Source organism: Myodes glareolus, chromosome 2 (assembly GCF_982192425.1).
Source record: "Myodes glareolus chromosome 2, mMyoGla1.1, whole genome shotgun sequence".
NCBI lineage: Eukaryota > Metazoa > Chordata > Mammalia > Rodentia > Cricetidae > Myodes > Myodes glareolus.
Genome location: NC_142027.1, coordinates 22,956,100 through 22,969,974, shown reverse-complemented (window position 1 = coordinate 22,969,974; position 13,875 = coordinate 22,956,100). Strand labels below are relative to the sequence as shown.

Sequence of the window (13,875 nt, the reverse complement as noted above, 5' to 3'; positions counted from 1 at the left end):
TAAAGCAGAAAGAAGCAATCTCTCTAGTGGTATTGACCTACAGAGGTCCTATCTATTATTACTGAATTTCAGGACTAAAGACCAGGTCTCTGTCATTTAGCCTGTGAAATAGTGGAGAAGATTAGATTCTCTTTGCATTACCAAGAAGAGCTTTCTGTATACATAGGTATGATCAGGAAAATTGTTTATTTTTTTGTGAATTATAATTCACTGATACTTATTTTAATGATTTATAATTTACTGTCTCTGAGCATGCTTGTACCTACAGTTGGGGTACACATGTATATGTGTGTTAACTTGTACATGTATATGTTAAATTCATTCGTTAAGACACTGAATGACCTAAAGAACAAGAGGTAACTTTTTTACTGAGGAACCATACTTTAGTTGTTTGCTGGTGTTCTCACACTACTAAGAAGCAAAAATAAAATATGGAAGAAAAAGTAGACTTGATAAATTCTTTTGCATCTAGGTTTCTTGGTGAGATCCGATTTAAGCAGTCCTGTCACAGTGTGAAGGGAAAATGAGGAAAAGATTTCACGGCTGGCTGTTGTTTATTCATTATTTCTAACACATTTTTATGGCACATATTTTAAATATAATATACTGTTCACAGTTTAAGTATATAGTTTCATGAGTCTATCAGATCTGTAGATCTATATCACTACTATATTACTATCAACAATACCCAGGCAAACAAATGAGATCTTTTGCCTCTTTCCAGACAAAGTCCAATTCCTGGACCAGACCACAGACTTTCTTTTTATTAGTAGACTTTTTGTTTACCGTTGTATTTATTTTCTATTTAATACTCAACCAAACATCTACTTATATACTACCATAAAGAGATAGATGCAGTTTAAAGTCCTTAAAACTTTAATTTTGGGCAATTTTCCTAGGTGAGTAAGTGAACATTTAGAAAGAATTAGAGCTATTCAAATCCTGAGAGAAATATTCCTTTTGACTTTTAAAGAGAAAAAAAAATCATGTTATAGAGAAGTCCTTGTGGCAAGACAACCCTACCTATGCTTCAAGAGCTGAGAGCAACATCAAGGGACAACCACAAGAAAGCTGGGACGTTAGTGTCACAGTACAAGGAGTTGAATTCTCTCAACAAGCATGTGGACTTAGATTTCACATCTGAGTCTCAGATGAGAGTACAACCCAGGCCTCACCCAGGATGCAATGCGGTAACATCTATGCCGTGAACTATTACATCATGCTTGAGATGTAGACGTATTGTTTCTTGCTTAATAAATGAACTGATTTCATTTGAAATTGTGAAATTTGTGGTGGCTTTTTTCTGCTATAAAGCCACCAAAAGGTGTTCATCTTTGGATCATTCTTTATAATTGGTGAATATATTTATTACTTCCTAACATTATCAGCACCATAATGTCTTAAAACAATGAACGTTTATTATAGAATAGTAACTGGGGGGGGGGGGGTAGTCAGGAATCTGGGCACGGTTTCTGTGTGTTCTTTGTCAGAAGACTTCTCACAAGTCACTGCATTTAAGAAGAGTCCACGATTAGCCTCACTAGATTGGCTGTTGGCAGTACTCAGTTGCTTATAGGTTGTTTGATTGATGGCCCTGACGGCCATGGGCTGTTTACCGAAGCCTAGCTCCAGTTGTGGTCTGTGAAGGAGAGCAAATATCTGCTGATGAGGTACTTCAGTGTGAAGTAACAATTACAGAACATATATCTTCAAACAATCAGGCATTTTAATTTCCTAGAAACTACTCAGATAAGGTTAAAATAAGTCTGTGAGTCTCAGGAACCTGGGGTCTCCAAATCTGAGTTTTAGAAACTAAAATGTGAAGCTGCAGGGCGATTGGTAAAGAAAAGTCCCCAGACTATCTTGATACAAAATATATAGCTTTAATAAACAGAAGTAAGACTTACAACAGCTTACACCAGAATCCAACAGATCTGTCCGGACACAGGAGCCAGGTGAAAAGAGAGCTAGTGGAGCACGTTTGCAAGGTTTATAGGCAGGCTTTTGCCTGAGGGCGGCACGCCCCGAAAACAGAATATGATTGACTGAACTCCCCTATCAAAAATGTTACCTGTGGTACTTCAATATAGAATTTTCCTTATCTGCTGTGGTGGCTGGAATAAAAATGGCCAAAGAGGATGGCACTAATTAGGAAGTATGGCCTTGTTGGAGTAGGTGTGGCCTTGTTGGAGGAAATGTGTCACTAGGGGAAGACTAAGTGGATTCAGAAGCTCAAGCCAGGCTTAGTGGCTCACTCTCTTCCTGCTGTCTGTGAGTCCAGATGTGGACCCCTCAACTACCTCTCCAGCACTGTGTCTGCCTGCATGCCATCGTGCTTCTCACCATGATGATAATGTACTAAACCTCTAAACCTGTAAGCCAGCCCCAATTAAATGTTTTCCTTTATAAGAGTCTCCATGGTCTCTGCCAAAGTGTGTCTTCACAGCAATAAAACCCTAACTAAGACATTTAATGTTAGAAATTTTAACTTCATTTGATTTGACAGTTTATACAAAAGCTGCTACAATGAACTTTCAAGGAGAAGCAATATGTGGACATATAATTTTTCCCCTTCAATGGAATTTCAGTGTCACTCAGAAAGTATCTGTTCAATCATATAAGAAGTTTCCTAAAGCGCTTTTCAAAGTGATTTTATGATCTCATATTCCCAAAATATCGTATCCTGTTGTTTTTATCTCCGTAAGCACTGGACATTAGAAATCATTTTAACTGTATGCATATGGATGGGTACAGAATAATACTGATATACATATTAATAGTATACTTCATGGACTAATTATCTCAAAAACTGAACCCAGTTCACCTATCTACCTTTATGCAATATCTATTTAACAAGATAAGAATGTTGCCCATCTGAATAGTTTTGCTTTTAGTGAGGGACTTGTAGAATTCTGTATTTTGAAACCTTTTTATCATTCATATGTATTTTAAGTATTATTGCTCAGTTTGTGGCTTGTATTTTCATAGTTTTACATTGTCTATCACAGAGTAGATTTTATGTTCATTAATATCCATTATATCTAAATTCTTACTGTGATTAATATTTCATCGGCCATGCCTCAAAATATTATATTGTTGTACTAAAATTAAAAAGGCTATAATTCTAGTGCTTACATTATATCTTTGATCTACAGCTGATTTAATTTTTCTATATAATTAAAGTAAGAGTCAACATTTAATTTCTTTATTTTGTGTACTTTAAATTTTTCAGGACCATCTGTCAAAAGATCTTCTATTTTCTAATAATTTTGATTTCTTTAAGCTTTTATCTAAAACAAAATGACTATAAATCTATGGCTTATTTTTAGCTAGTTTGTTTGCTTTGAATTTTATGTAGCCTTTTATATAAATATCATTGTCTTAATTATTCTATTTATAGAAAATATTGGAATTAAATTTAAAAATTCCATATATATCTCTTATCCCGTCATTTAGCTTATTCTCAGCTGTTTTTATTTTCTAAATACTATAGAGATTAGATTGTTAATCTTCCTCAAGGAATGCTTCCTGCAGCAATTTTGAATGGGCTTGCATGGAATCTATTGATGAATTTCAGGAGAATTAGTTATTGTTAACTGAACACCATAGCTATTGCCTACCATGTCCTTGATTCTGAATCTAAGAACACATTAGCTCAATCTTGTAGAATTTTCCTTATTTCTCAGAATGTTATAAAGTCTTCACTGTGCAGATATTACTGTTTCTTAAACCATGGGTCTTTCACAGGTTTATTTGTAATTGTGATTACTTAATTTTTTTCACCTGTTGCTCACGCTAGTATGTAGAAATATAGCTCAGTTTTGTACTGATCTTGTGTACTTGTGTTAGGGTTGGTTAAATTTCAGTAGCTTTTATGTGGATTCATTTCATATAATCCTTAATATATAATCATGTGACTTCATGATTGTTTCTTGATGTCGCATTTGTGTTTTTTATTCCTTTTATTTTCCTTTACTAGTATTAATGAGGTGTGCTCAGTGTAGGGTCACTTATTGAGTGCCTAATGTCACCCTTTAAACCAGCTGTGATCCTGTAGACTGGTCCTTTCTGTCCCTAGATTACTGATACACTTTACTATGAATTCATGTGGAATTTTCTCAAATCTTATCTCTGAAGTTATCTGATGGTTTCCTCTCCTTTTTAGTTTTGTTAACATGGTGAGCACCATAATTGTTATCCAGAAGTTAAATCTTGAACTCTTGGGAAGGTCCCTTGTGGTTAGTAAATTCCCTTTTAAAAGATTTACAGGATTAACTTGTTAATATTTGTTACTGATTTCTGAACCTATTCCCATGAAAACAATAATGTCTGTGTTTTCCCTACACCATTTTCGATAATGGAAGTGCTAACTTCATGAAGCAAATAAAGGATGTTCATTTCTCCTTCCATTTCCTCCAAGCTTGCGTAAGGCTGGGGATATTTTCCTTAAGTGTGTGACAAGAATCATGGTTAGAGCCACCTGACCTACATGACTCTTTCTGGGATCATATCTAAAATATATTTCCAATTTTTAAAATGATGTAGCTTTATTCAAGTATTCTATTTCTTTTTTAGAGAGCTGAGTAAGTTTCACGTCACTATCTTACCACTGCCAGTGTAGGTAGAATTGAAATTGTCGCTTCTTTTTTCATTCTTTAGAAAATGTTTATTATATTTATATACCTAGTGTAAGAGAAAGAAAAAAATGGAGAGAATGAATGAATAAAAGTCATGTACTTCAATCTATGTGTTGTTTTGATGAGGGACTTTATCTCTATCTCCATCCGTCACCGGATGACGATTCTATGGTGATATTAGAGATAATCATCAGTGGGTTAGTGGGGCAAGGACAGTTCAGGTACCCTCTACTCTGCTGCCCAGGGACCTAGCTGGGGACATTCCTGTGGACACCTGGGATCCCCTCTAGAGCCAAGTCTCTTGCCAACCCTAAAATGACTCCCTTAATGTAGATAACTTCTTCCCTGCTCCTATATCTGCCCTTTTCCCATCTCCACCCTCCCACTCCCCCAAGCTCTTTCCAGTCTTTCCCTTCTCCCTTCTCTCCAAGCCCTAAAATGGCTCCCTTAGTTGAGATATTTACTTCCCTGCTCCCATATCCATCCTCCTCCCTCCCCCCATCCCATTCCCCCAAGCTACCCCCCATCCTCCCTTTCTCCCTTCTCTAACCATCTCCCCTTACTTCCACCCCCCCCACCCACCATGCACCCAAGTTTGCCTGGTAATCTTGTCTACTTTCAATATCCAGGAGGATAACTATATGATTTTCTTCAGGTTCACCTTCCTATTAGATTCTCTAGGATCACGAATTAAAGGCTCAATCTCCTTTGTTTATGACTAGAATCAACTAATGAGTGAGTACATACCATATTCCTCTTTTTGGGTCTGGATTATCTTACTCAGGATAATGTTTTCTATTTCTATTCATTTGCATGCAAAATTCAAAATGTCATTATTTTTTACTGCTGCCCACTGAGACAGTGTGCCTGTTCAAATGGGAGCTCACCAAATTCGGCTGGACTGGGACTGAATGAGCATGCGACCAAACCGGACTCTCTGATTGTGGCAGAAATGGGGGGCTGATTGAGAAGCCATTGATAAAGAACCTTTATCTGGCGATGGACAGAGATAGAGATAGAGATCCACATTGGAGCACTGGACTGAGCTTCCAAGGCCCAGAAGAAGAGCAGAAAGAGGGAGAACATGAACAAGGAAGTCAGGACCGCGAGGGGTTCGTCCACCCAGACGGTGGAACTGATCTAATGGGAGCTCACCAAGGCCACTGGAATGGGACTTAACAAGCATGTGATCAAATCGGACTCTCTGATTGTGGCTGACAATGAGGGTGAACTGAGAAGCCGATGATAATGACACCGGATATGGATTCTACTGCATGCACTGACTTTTTGGGAGCCTAATTTGTTTGGATGCACACCTTCCTAGACCTGAATGGAGCGGGGAGGGCCTTGGACTTTCCACAGGGCAGGGCACCCTGACTGCTCTTAGGACTGGAGAGCGAGGGTGAGGGGGAATGAGAATAGTGGGAGGGAAATGGGAGGATGGGAGGAGGTGGAAATTTTTAATAAATAAATAAATAAATACAAAAAAATAGTTACCGCAAGATAACTTGGTTGTTTTTCTTTTAGATTTATTTTATTTTGTGATACGAATATTTTACCTATAAGGATGGTTGTGCACCAGACTCATGCCTGATGTCTACAAAGATAAGACAAGAGTATTAGATCCTCTCAACTGGAATTATATACAGTTTTGAACTACCATGTGGGTTCTAGGAATTGAACCTAGATCCTTAGCAGAAGCAGGAAATACTCTAAACCCCTAGACCATTTCTCGAGCCCCAGAGATACCTTTAGAACTACACCTATTCTCAATATTTCCAATATAGTCATTTCCGAAAGTATGAACACAAATGAGAATTAAAGCTTGTCCCCGTATCTCCACATTAGGTATTTACAATACAATAGCAACAGCTTGATGGCATCATATGTGGAGAGGCCTCTGTTTGGATATATGATTTAGCATTCTGAGTCTCAACAATAAAATATCATGTACATGCTTTGTCTTTCAAATGTTACTCATTATATTGGAGCTCTTAACAACATATTGTCCCAAACAGCCTTAGGAGAAACATAATAACAGTGACTAGCTGTAATCGGAAAGCAATTCCAGATTGATGCTGACTAGAGAGAAAAAACCAACAAAATTAAAAATTTATAGGTCTGCTAGGAGAACTTTTTCTGAATTCCTTATTCCTTTTTCCTTTTAACCACCACCAACAAAAAAAAATGGAGGGAGGAGAAATAGCAAGCCCTGATTCTGCCAAAGATGTTTCAAGCTATTCTATTCGTCACAAAGATCATCTGCGTTTCTCCAATACTGGACCTTCCCTCATAAGTTAAATACACTTACCCAGAAAGAGCACACTGGCTCCTTAGGACCACTGTGTTCTGCAACATTTCCAAAGTCTGAGGAGACTTATATTAAAGGGTAACAGGTGAAACATGATATTAGGATGTGAGGTGTCAAACGTTTTATTTTCAAGGAGGTAAGGGCTGTGTCTAGATAAATCCTGTGCTTTGCGTGGATTTTAAAGAATCAGACACCATTACCAGTGTGACCGGTGCCATTATATCTAAAATAGTGCATTTTTGTGGGATTACTGGTTTAAATTGGGGAGTTTAAATATTTGCAGATGTCAGATTTAAAACAGAAACTGTCTGCATGTTTCTGTAAAAAGACAGAGGGAAAATATTTTGAGCTTTGTGGCTGTATTTGGGGGCTGACCCAAATATAGAAGTCTATTGTGAGAGCAACAGCAATAGATCATATGTAAAATAATGGATGAGGTGTGTTTTTAAGGAACATAGACTGATTATTCATGCTATAAATTATTAACAGCTGCCTGGATGTGTTGGCATATCCTTATAACACCTATACTTTGGAGGCTGAGGCAGAAAGATTACTAAGAATGTGAAGAAAGCCTGGTCTACAGAAGGAAACCTTGCCTTTAAAAATTCTACAAAACACCAGTACTAATACTCATCCTTCTAATGAAAATCATCAGTTTTCATGCAAAGGAAGCAACAGTCAGGGAAGTTTTGATTTGGGCATCTCGTGGGGAGAGACAAGGAATACTGCTGGAAGTCCCACAATACGGGGCAACCTTTTACACAATGCACAAAATATCAACAATGCTGAATATCAACAGAAGCTTCACTGGAGCTTAAATGACTATTACTTTAAAAAAATAACGTCAGGATAAAATATAAATCTTTTTTGGAGGATATAGGAGAGACATAAATTCAGGAAGAAAAAGTTCTCAGAACCAAGAATTTTCAGGTAGCTTTCAGAAAGAACTCTTTGAAAATATTTTGCTTCTCTGAAAATAGATTCAGGAAGTGAAAGCAAATCTCCTACTTTAAGATTTAAATTCAGAGACTCTCAGAATAGAATTTGAAATCCCTATTTGGGAGACAGTTTCTCTGAATTCACGATGATTTTTCATTTATATTCTGTTACACCAACACAGAATATGAAATACAGAATACAGAAACATTTAGATTATCTATTATTGGCATGATATAGTCTGTAAGGACATCAAGGCTGAACAGTTGCTAACGTGGCTAATACAGGAGATTGGGACTTGGAAGCAGCAAGCTTGAAGTATGTGATAGAATAAAAGCAACACTCTTGTGGAGTTGGAAAGAGATTAGTGAGGCCTTGGAACTGCCTGGGAACTGCATGCTTTTATGTCAGGAACGCAGGAGCTAAGATACAGTTGAGGTTGGGTTGACAGAATCAGGTCAAAGTGTTCTGCTCTATTTTGATGTGTCTTAATATGGAGTTGCTTGGATAAAGTTAAATCTATACAGCTCTGAATCTGGGGGTAAAAATCTCTACTGCACACATACACATGGGGAGCTTTTTAAAGAACCTAACTTTAGATGTGAATATTAACTTATCTAAATAATCAGTAACTATGAAAACTTCTTGATGCTTCCAAATTACTTTATGTCTACTGAAAGAGGGAGTATGAACACTGCAGTAAAATCCTCCACTGGACAAAATTAAAATCAACCACAATAATTAATTACAGCAATGAAAGTAAAGTTTTGCTACTGATAAATTGATGTATTGTTACTCAAAACTGAACTATACAGTAGCTTCAGGTTTTCAGAAATCTTACTTAGATAATACAAAGTTTCAATATATGCCATTTTCTTCTACTAACACTTCATATATATGATTGAACAATGTATACTTTTGAACCAACACTTATATACTGTTATTTTATTATTTTTAAATTTTACTGTTTGATAATTTCATACATGCATGTTACATGATTTTTGTCAAGTCCACCCTCTATTTCCCCACCCCATTATCTTCTCTATACCACTATTCCCTCCCAGTTTCATATGTTTTTAAAAACGTAATCCCACTGATTAGTCGCCTGGAGTTCTGAAGTTCTTTATCTAGGAGTAGTGAGCTGCTCTGTGATTGTCCGTTGCAGAGTTGTCAGCCTGAACTATGTACACACAAACAAAAACACAGACACACCAGTCTGTATTTATATATTTGTGCATATACACATATGTATATAGCAATAATAATCAAAGAAAAAGAGGTTAATGACTTGACAGGCAACATGGGAGGGGCAGAATTGAGTAAAGGGAGAGGGCAAAGTAATATAATTCTACTTCAATTAAAACAAATTTTAAAATATCCCAATGTGTTTATGCTGGCTTAGTTATATGCTCTCTAGCAAAATTCATTACTTTATTAGCAATACTGGGCTAGAACTCCAATACCTTGCAAAGACTCCCTCTTGTTTAGTGGATCTTAAATTCTATTAGAGAACTGTTGGACAGAAATAGTCTTCCCTATGAAAGAAAAACAATTTGGTTTTTCAATACCAAATGCTCAGCCCTTGGTTATATTTAAAAATATATATACATACATGTAATAACAGTTAATAGAAAAGGAAGCGACAAATAGGAGAGCAATGAGGTTCTTATGGAAAGTGTAGATGGTGGAAATAGAAGGAAAAATGACGTGATTGCATTTTAATATAAAAATATCAAAAAAATGTATCATTGAGTCCCATTAGTGCTGCCAGTACGTGTAAGGGCCCTCTACTAGATTTGGAAAGCCCTTTAAAGAGCCACATACTTGGAGAAAACTTTTTATTCGACCCCTAGCAACCATCAGTTGTTGATAGTTCTTTGGGGGCATGGGTCTTTATTATTACCTTTCTATTCCATGCTGGAATTTTGCACGGCTTGATCTTGGTCAAATCTTGTTCATGTGTTCCCAGTCAGTGTGAGTACAGTACATACAATTCTACTGTTGTATGCAGAAAATAAAGTTTTGTTGGTGGGCGTACACTGCTGTGGCTTTTACAGTCTTTATGACCCCTCTTCCTCTGTGACTCCTAAGCCTTGAATGATGTATGACATTGAATGTCCCAACTAGGGCTAATTACTCTATAGTCTCTCATCCTATGTACATTGGCTAGCTGTAGGTCTCCTTATTAGTTGCCATATAGTATAAAAAGTTTATCTGATAAGGAATGAGAGATGCAGTAAACTGTGAGTGTAATAATAAATCATTAAGAGCTACTTAAATTCTATGTCCCTTTAGCAGAATTAAAATAGATAGTTCTTCCCTGGGCCTTATGACTTAGCAGGCCACCAATTCGTGTCTCAATTAGCAGTGTAAGCCATGGATTCTGTCTTGTAGAGAAGGCTTTAACTCCAAGCAGGGAGCAGTTGTTTGCTCTCATAACACTAATGCCATTATTGCACCTTTTGTAAGGTTCATCATTATTATAACTCACTAGTTTCAAACCTGGGAAAGAATGGTGAATGCTTTTCTCCCTCAATACCATGCCTAGAACCTCTCAGAACTATGAAATTGCACACTTGTGATGAGGTTTCCATTAATTTCAGTTAGATTTCTCCATGTTCTATGACCCCACTATGTGACATATTAGTATGACATTTCAGAGAGAACCAAGAACAATAGTAACAGTAATTTTTGAAAATATATGGAACACCACTGACCAATCCGAAAGAAGCAACAATTTTCTGACATTATCCTAATTTTCTAGCCTATGGTGTCTACGAGAGGCATTTTCACACTGTTAGTGGGTAACTTCATTAAAACTTTTTCTGTGTGCATTTTAGAAAATTTTCACAGTGTTAGTTTTCATGTGAACTTTTTAAATAAAGTAAAATAATATAAAAACTAACACATTGGAATTAAACAAAATAAGCAGAATGAAAAGAGCTCAAGAGAAGGCAGAAGAAATAGACCTACACACAGGTCATAGGTGCTTTTAAAGGTCTTTAGTGCTAGTTAATTCCTTCCCATATTTCCTTTTCTACCTGTCCCTGCACTTTGATGCCCCATCCTCATCTTTCTTGCTATATTATTCCCCATTCTTTTCATATGCATTACTATTAACTAGGATACATATTGTGTTCTTTATTTTTTTCTAATTTCTTTTATTTTTTTCTCTTTCAGACCTCTGTGCAAGATACATCCTTGGTTTATCTTGGTGGTTGCAGTCTCTATTGTTTCTTGGTTTTTTAATTATATATTTTGGATGGTATGGAGAAGTTTAGGCCAAATATTTTGTCCCTCAGTTCAAGTTTTCCGATATTTCTGTCACAATTAAACCGGAATTGTGTGTTTCATGAGGAATACCATAGATATAAAGTTCCTAGTACAACATATCAAAGTTGGATGGTATTAACTTGATGTATCTTAATTTGTTTTAATTTTGATTCTTTATCTGATGGTTCCTGATTATATTTCAAATTAAACTTTATTTATGTATTAAATATCACATACTATATAAGTGTTTTGAAAGAACATTCATGTGACGTTCTCTTATCCTTTTTAAAAATCACATTTTTATGAAAATAAGTCATATGTTTTCAATGAAGATGTGACATCTCAGAAATCTGCATCAGTCAGTTTCCCCTTATGATATCATAATATAATATACAAACACAAGAATGAGATGCACAGGTATGGCTGATAGTGGTATAATGTATTTTTTCAGCTATCTCAAATTTATCTCTAATTTTAAAAATGAAAACTAACTACACAACACACCCTGCAAATAAGTACAACTGCAAACCAAAGAAAGAATAATGAGTTTTGTATACATTTTATAATTTTATATATAGAAACAGCAGAGTTAAAGTGAAAGAAACATTTTGTTTTAATGAGTCTTACTTATTTACTAATGATTCTACATGGATTACTCTCAATAGCTATTCATATACCACATGTCAGAGATTGATCTAAAACAAACCGACTTTTGAGTTTTAAAAAATAGTGGAAAATGTATATACACAAATATGAAAAATACTTAGTAACCACAGCCTTTGCCACAGACAAGGCAAATTCTAGGGGAAACAACATTAACCATGCCACAGTTTGTTTTGGCTGTTTTCATAAAATACACTAGACTGAGAATTTTAACAAAATAGAAATTCTTTGTGGTTTCAGAGGCTAGAATTCGAGATCAAGACTCAGATTCATTATGTGGTGAGGGTGGGTGGGTGTCTTGAGTCATGGATGACACTTTTTCTCTGGTGGAGAGAGATAATAATCTCCCTTGGGCCTCTTTTTTAAGGACACTAATCCCATTTATTTGGGTTCTGCCCTCATGATCTAATTACTTCCCAAAGGCCCTATCTCCTAGGACTATTATAATGCCAGTCTAAGAATTACTGAGTGAACATAAACAGATAATATGAGTGAGTGTGGATAAAATCCACAGTGAATAAATAACAGATGAGTTTATACATACCAAAGAATAAAGTATCAACAGCAAGATAGTAAAAAGAAGAGTATTGATGAAATTCTGTGATTTCAGTGTCTATAAGTTTCACCTACTTCTTACTGCAAATACTTAAAATAATACATGGTAGAATGAAGGATAGAAATGAGACAGGACTAATTGATATAAAGTACATTTATTTCCTAGGTATAAAGCCCAAGTCTAATCTCTGGTACCCAATGTTCTCATTGAGAAACACACACGCAGAGACACACATACACACACACACACAACCGAATACTATCCTGGACTGAAAACAAATTGCAAATAGACTCTTTGAACGAAAACACTGTTGTTAGAATCCTTGCACTATGAAAAATTTGTAAACAACGATTGCGGATCTTTCCATGATCTATTGTTAAGCCCAAGAGTTGTACATAATACTTGGAATAAACAAGATAAACTGTAACCCCTGTTACTGTTGCACATCCAGCCTAGGTATAGCTCTGGATGACATAAACCATATTTTCTGGACTTAAGCTTAAGCCTGTCTCCTTCGTTTATAAAATTTTTACTATTTTTAAATTTTAATCACATTTTCTCCTTCCTTTTCCTCTCTTCAAACCTACCCAGATAATTCTCTTTGCTCTTTTAAATTCACAAGCTATCTTCACCATAAGCTGTTTTTATATGCATACCTCTATCTATTTGTCTGTCTGTCTATATAAACACATATTCCTAAATATGCCCTACTCAATTTTCATAATGTTATGTGTATATATATATATATAAATATATATATATATATATATATATATATATATATATATATATTCTTAGGGATGATCATTTGCTATTGAATATGCAACTGTTGTACTCCTCCCTGGGAAGACTTTTTCTCCCAATCATAGCATTCCTTCATTTCCTGTAGATTTTTGTGTGAGGTCAAAGCCTCCTCAGAATCCCTCAAAGTGATAATTTAAATTCAAAGCTAATTTTAAGTTCAAGTTGTCAGTGTGCTTTCATATTAATAGAGGCAATACCAATATTTTCCTGGGGATTCTTACTCTACAAGCATAACCTTTTTATGGATGAAAACACCAAATCAGAGTTTATGAGCAAATGTCAAACATACGCCAAGCTAATTCACCATAATTAGGAAACAAACGAACCAACATAAGGGTGTATATATATATATATATATATATATATATATCCATATATATATGTCAGATAATAGAACTACAGAAGAGAATAAAAAGTAAATATATACATAAAATAGTTAAAATGTTTATATACGTAAAATAGGAGAATGTTTAACTATCAGATGACTATGAAATGAAAACATAAGAAGTTGCAGAAGAGTTGGGAAAATGGCTCAGTGGATAAAATTGTATATATATATTTATATATTAGTTATATCATTTAAGTTTTTTTAGAGAGCCCTGACTAATACGGCATGTAAAACTGAGTACACGTCTGTAATTTCAGAACCTGTATACTGAGATGTGAGACAGAGAGAAGAATCAATGAGACTCTCA

At 35.5% G+C, this 13,875-nt stretch overlaps 1 long non-coding RNA gene across 3 annotated transcripts in view; it reads left to right on the top strand.

The window, feature by feature from the left end:
• Positions 1-12,803, top strand: part of LOC125392952 (uncharacterized) — a 381,816-nt gene extending 369,013 nt beyond the window's left edge. For all 3 annotated transcript variants that reach the window (XR_015735775.1, XR_015000619.2, XR_015000628.2), the window contains one exon: positions 11,065-12,803. This is a non-coding gene — a long non-coding RNA (uncharacterized LOC125392952). The remainder of the gene's footprint in view (positions 1-11,064) is intronic.
• The last annotated feature ends 1,072 nt before the right edge of the window (positions 12,804-13,875 follow it).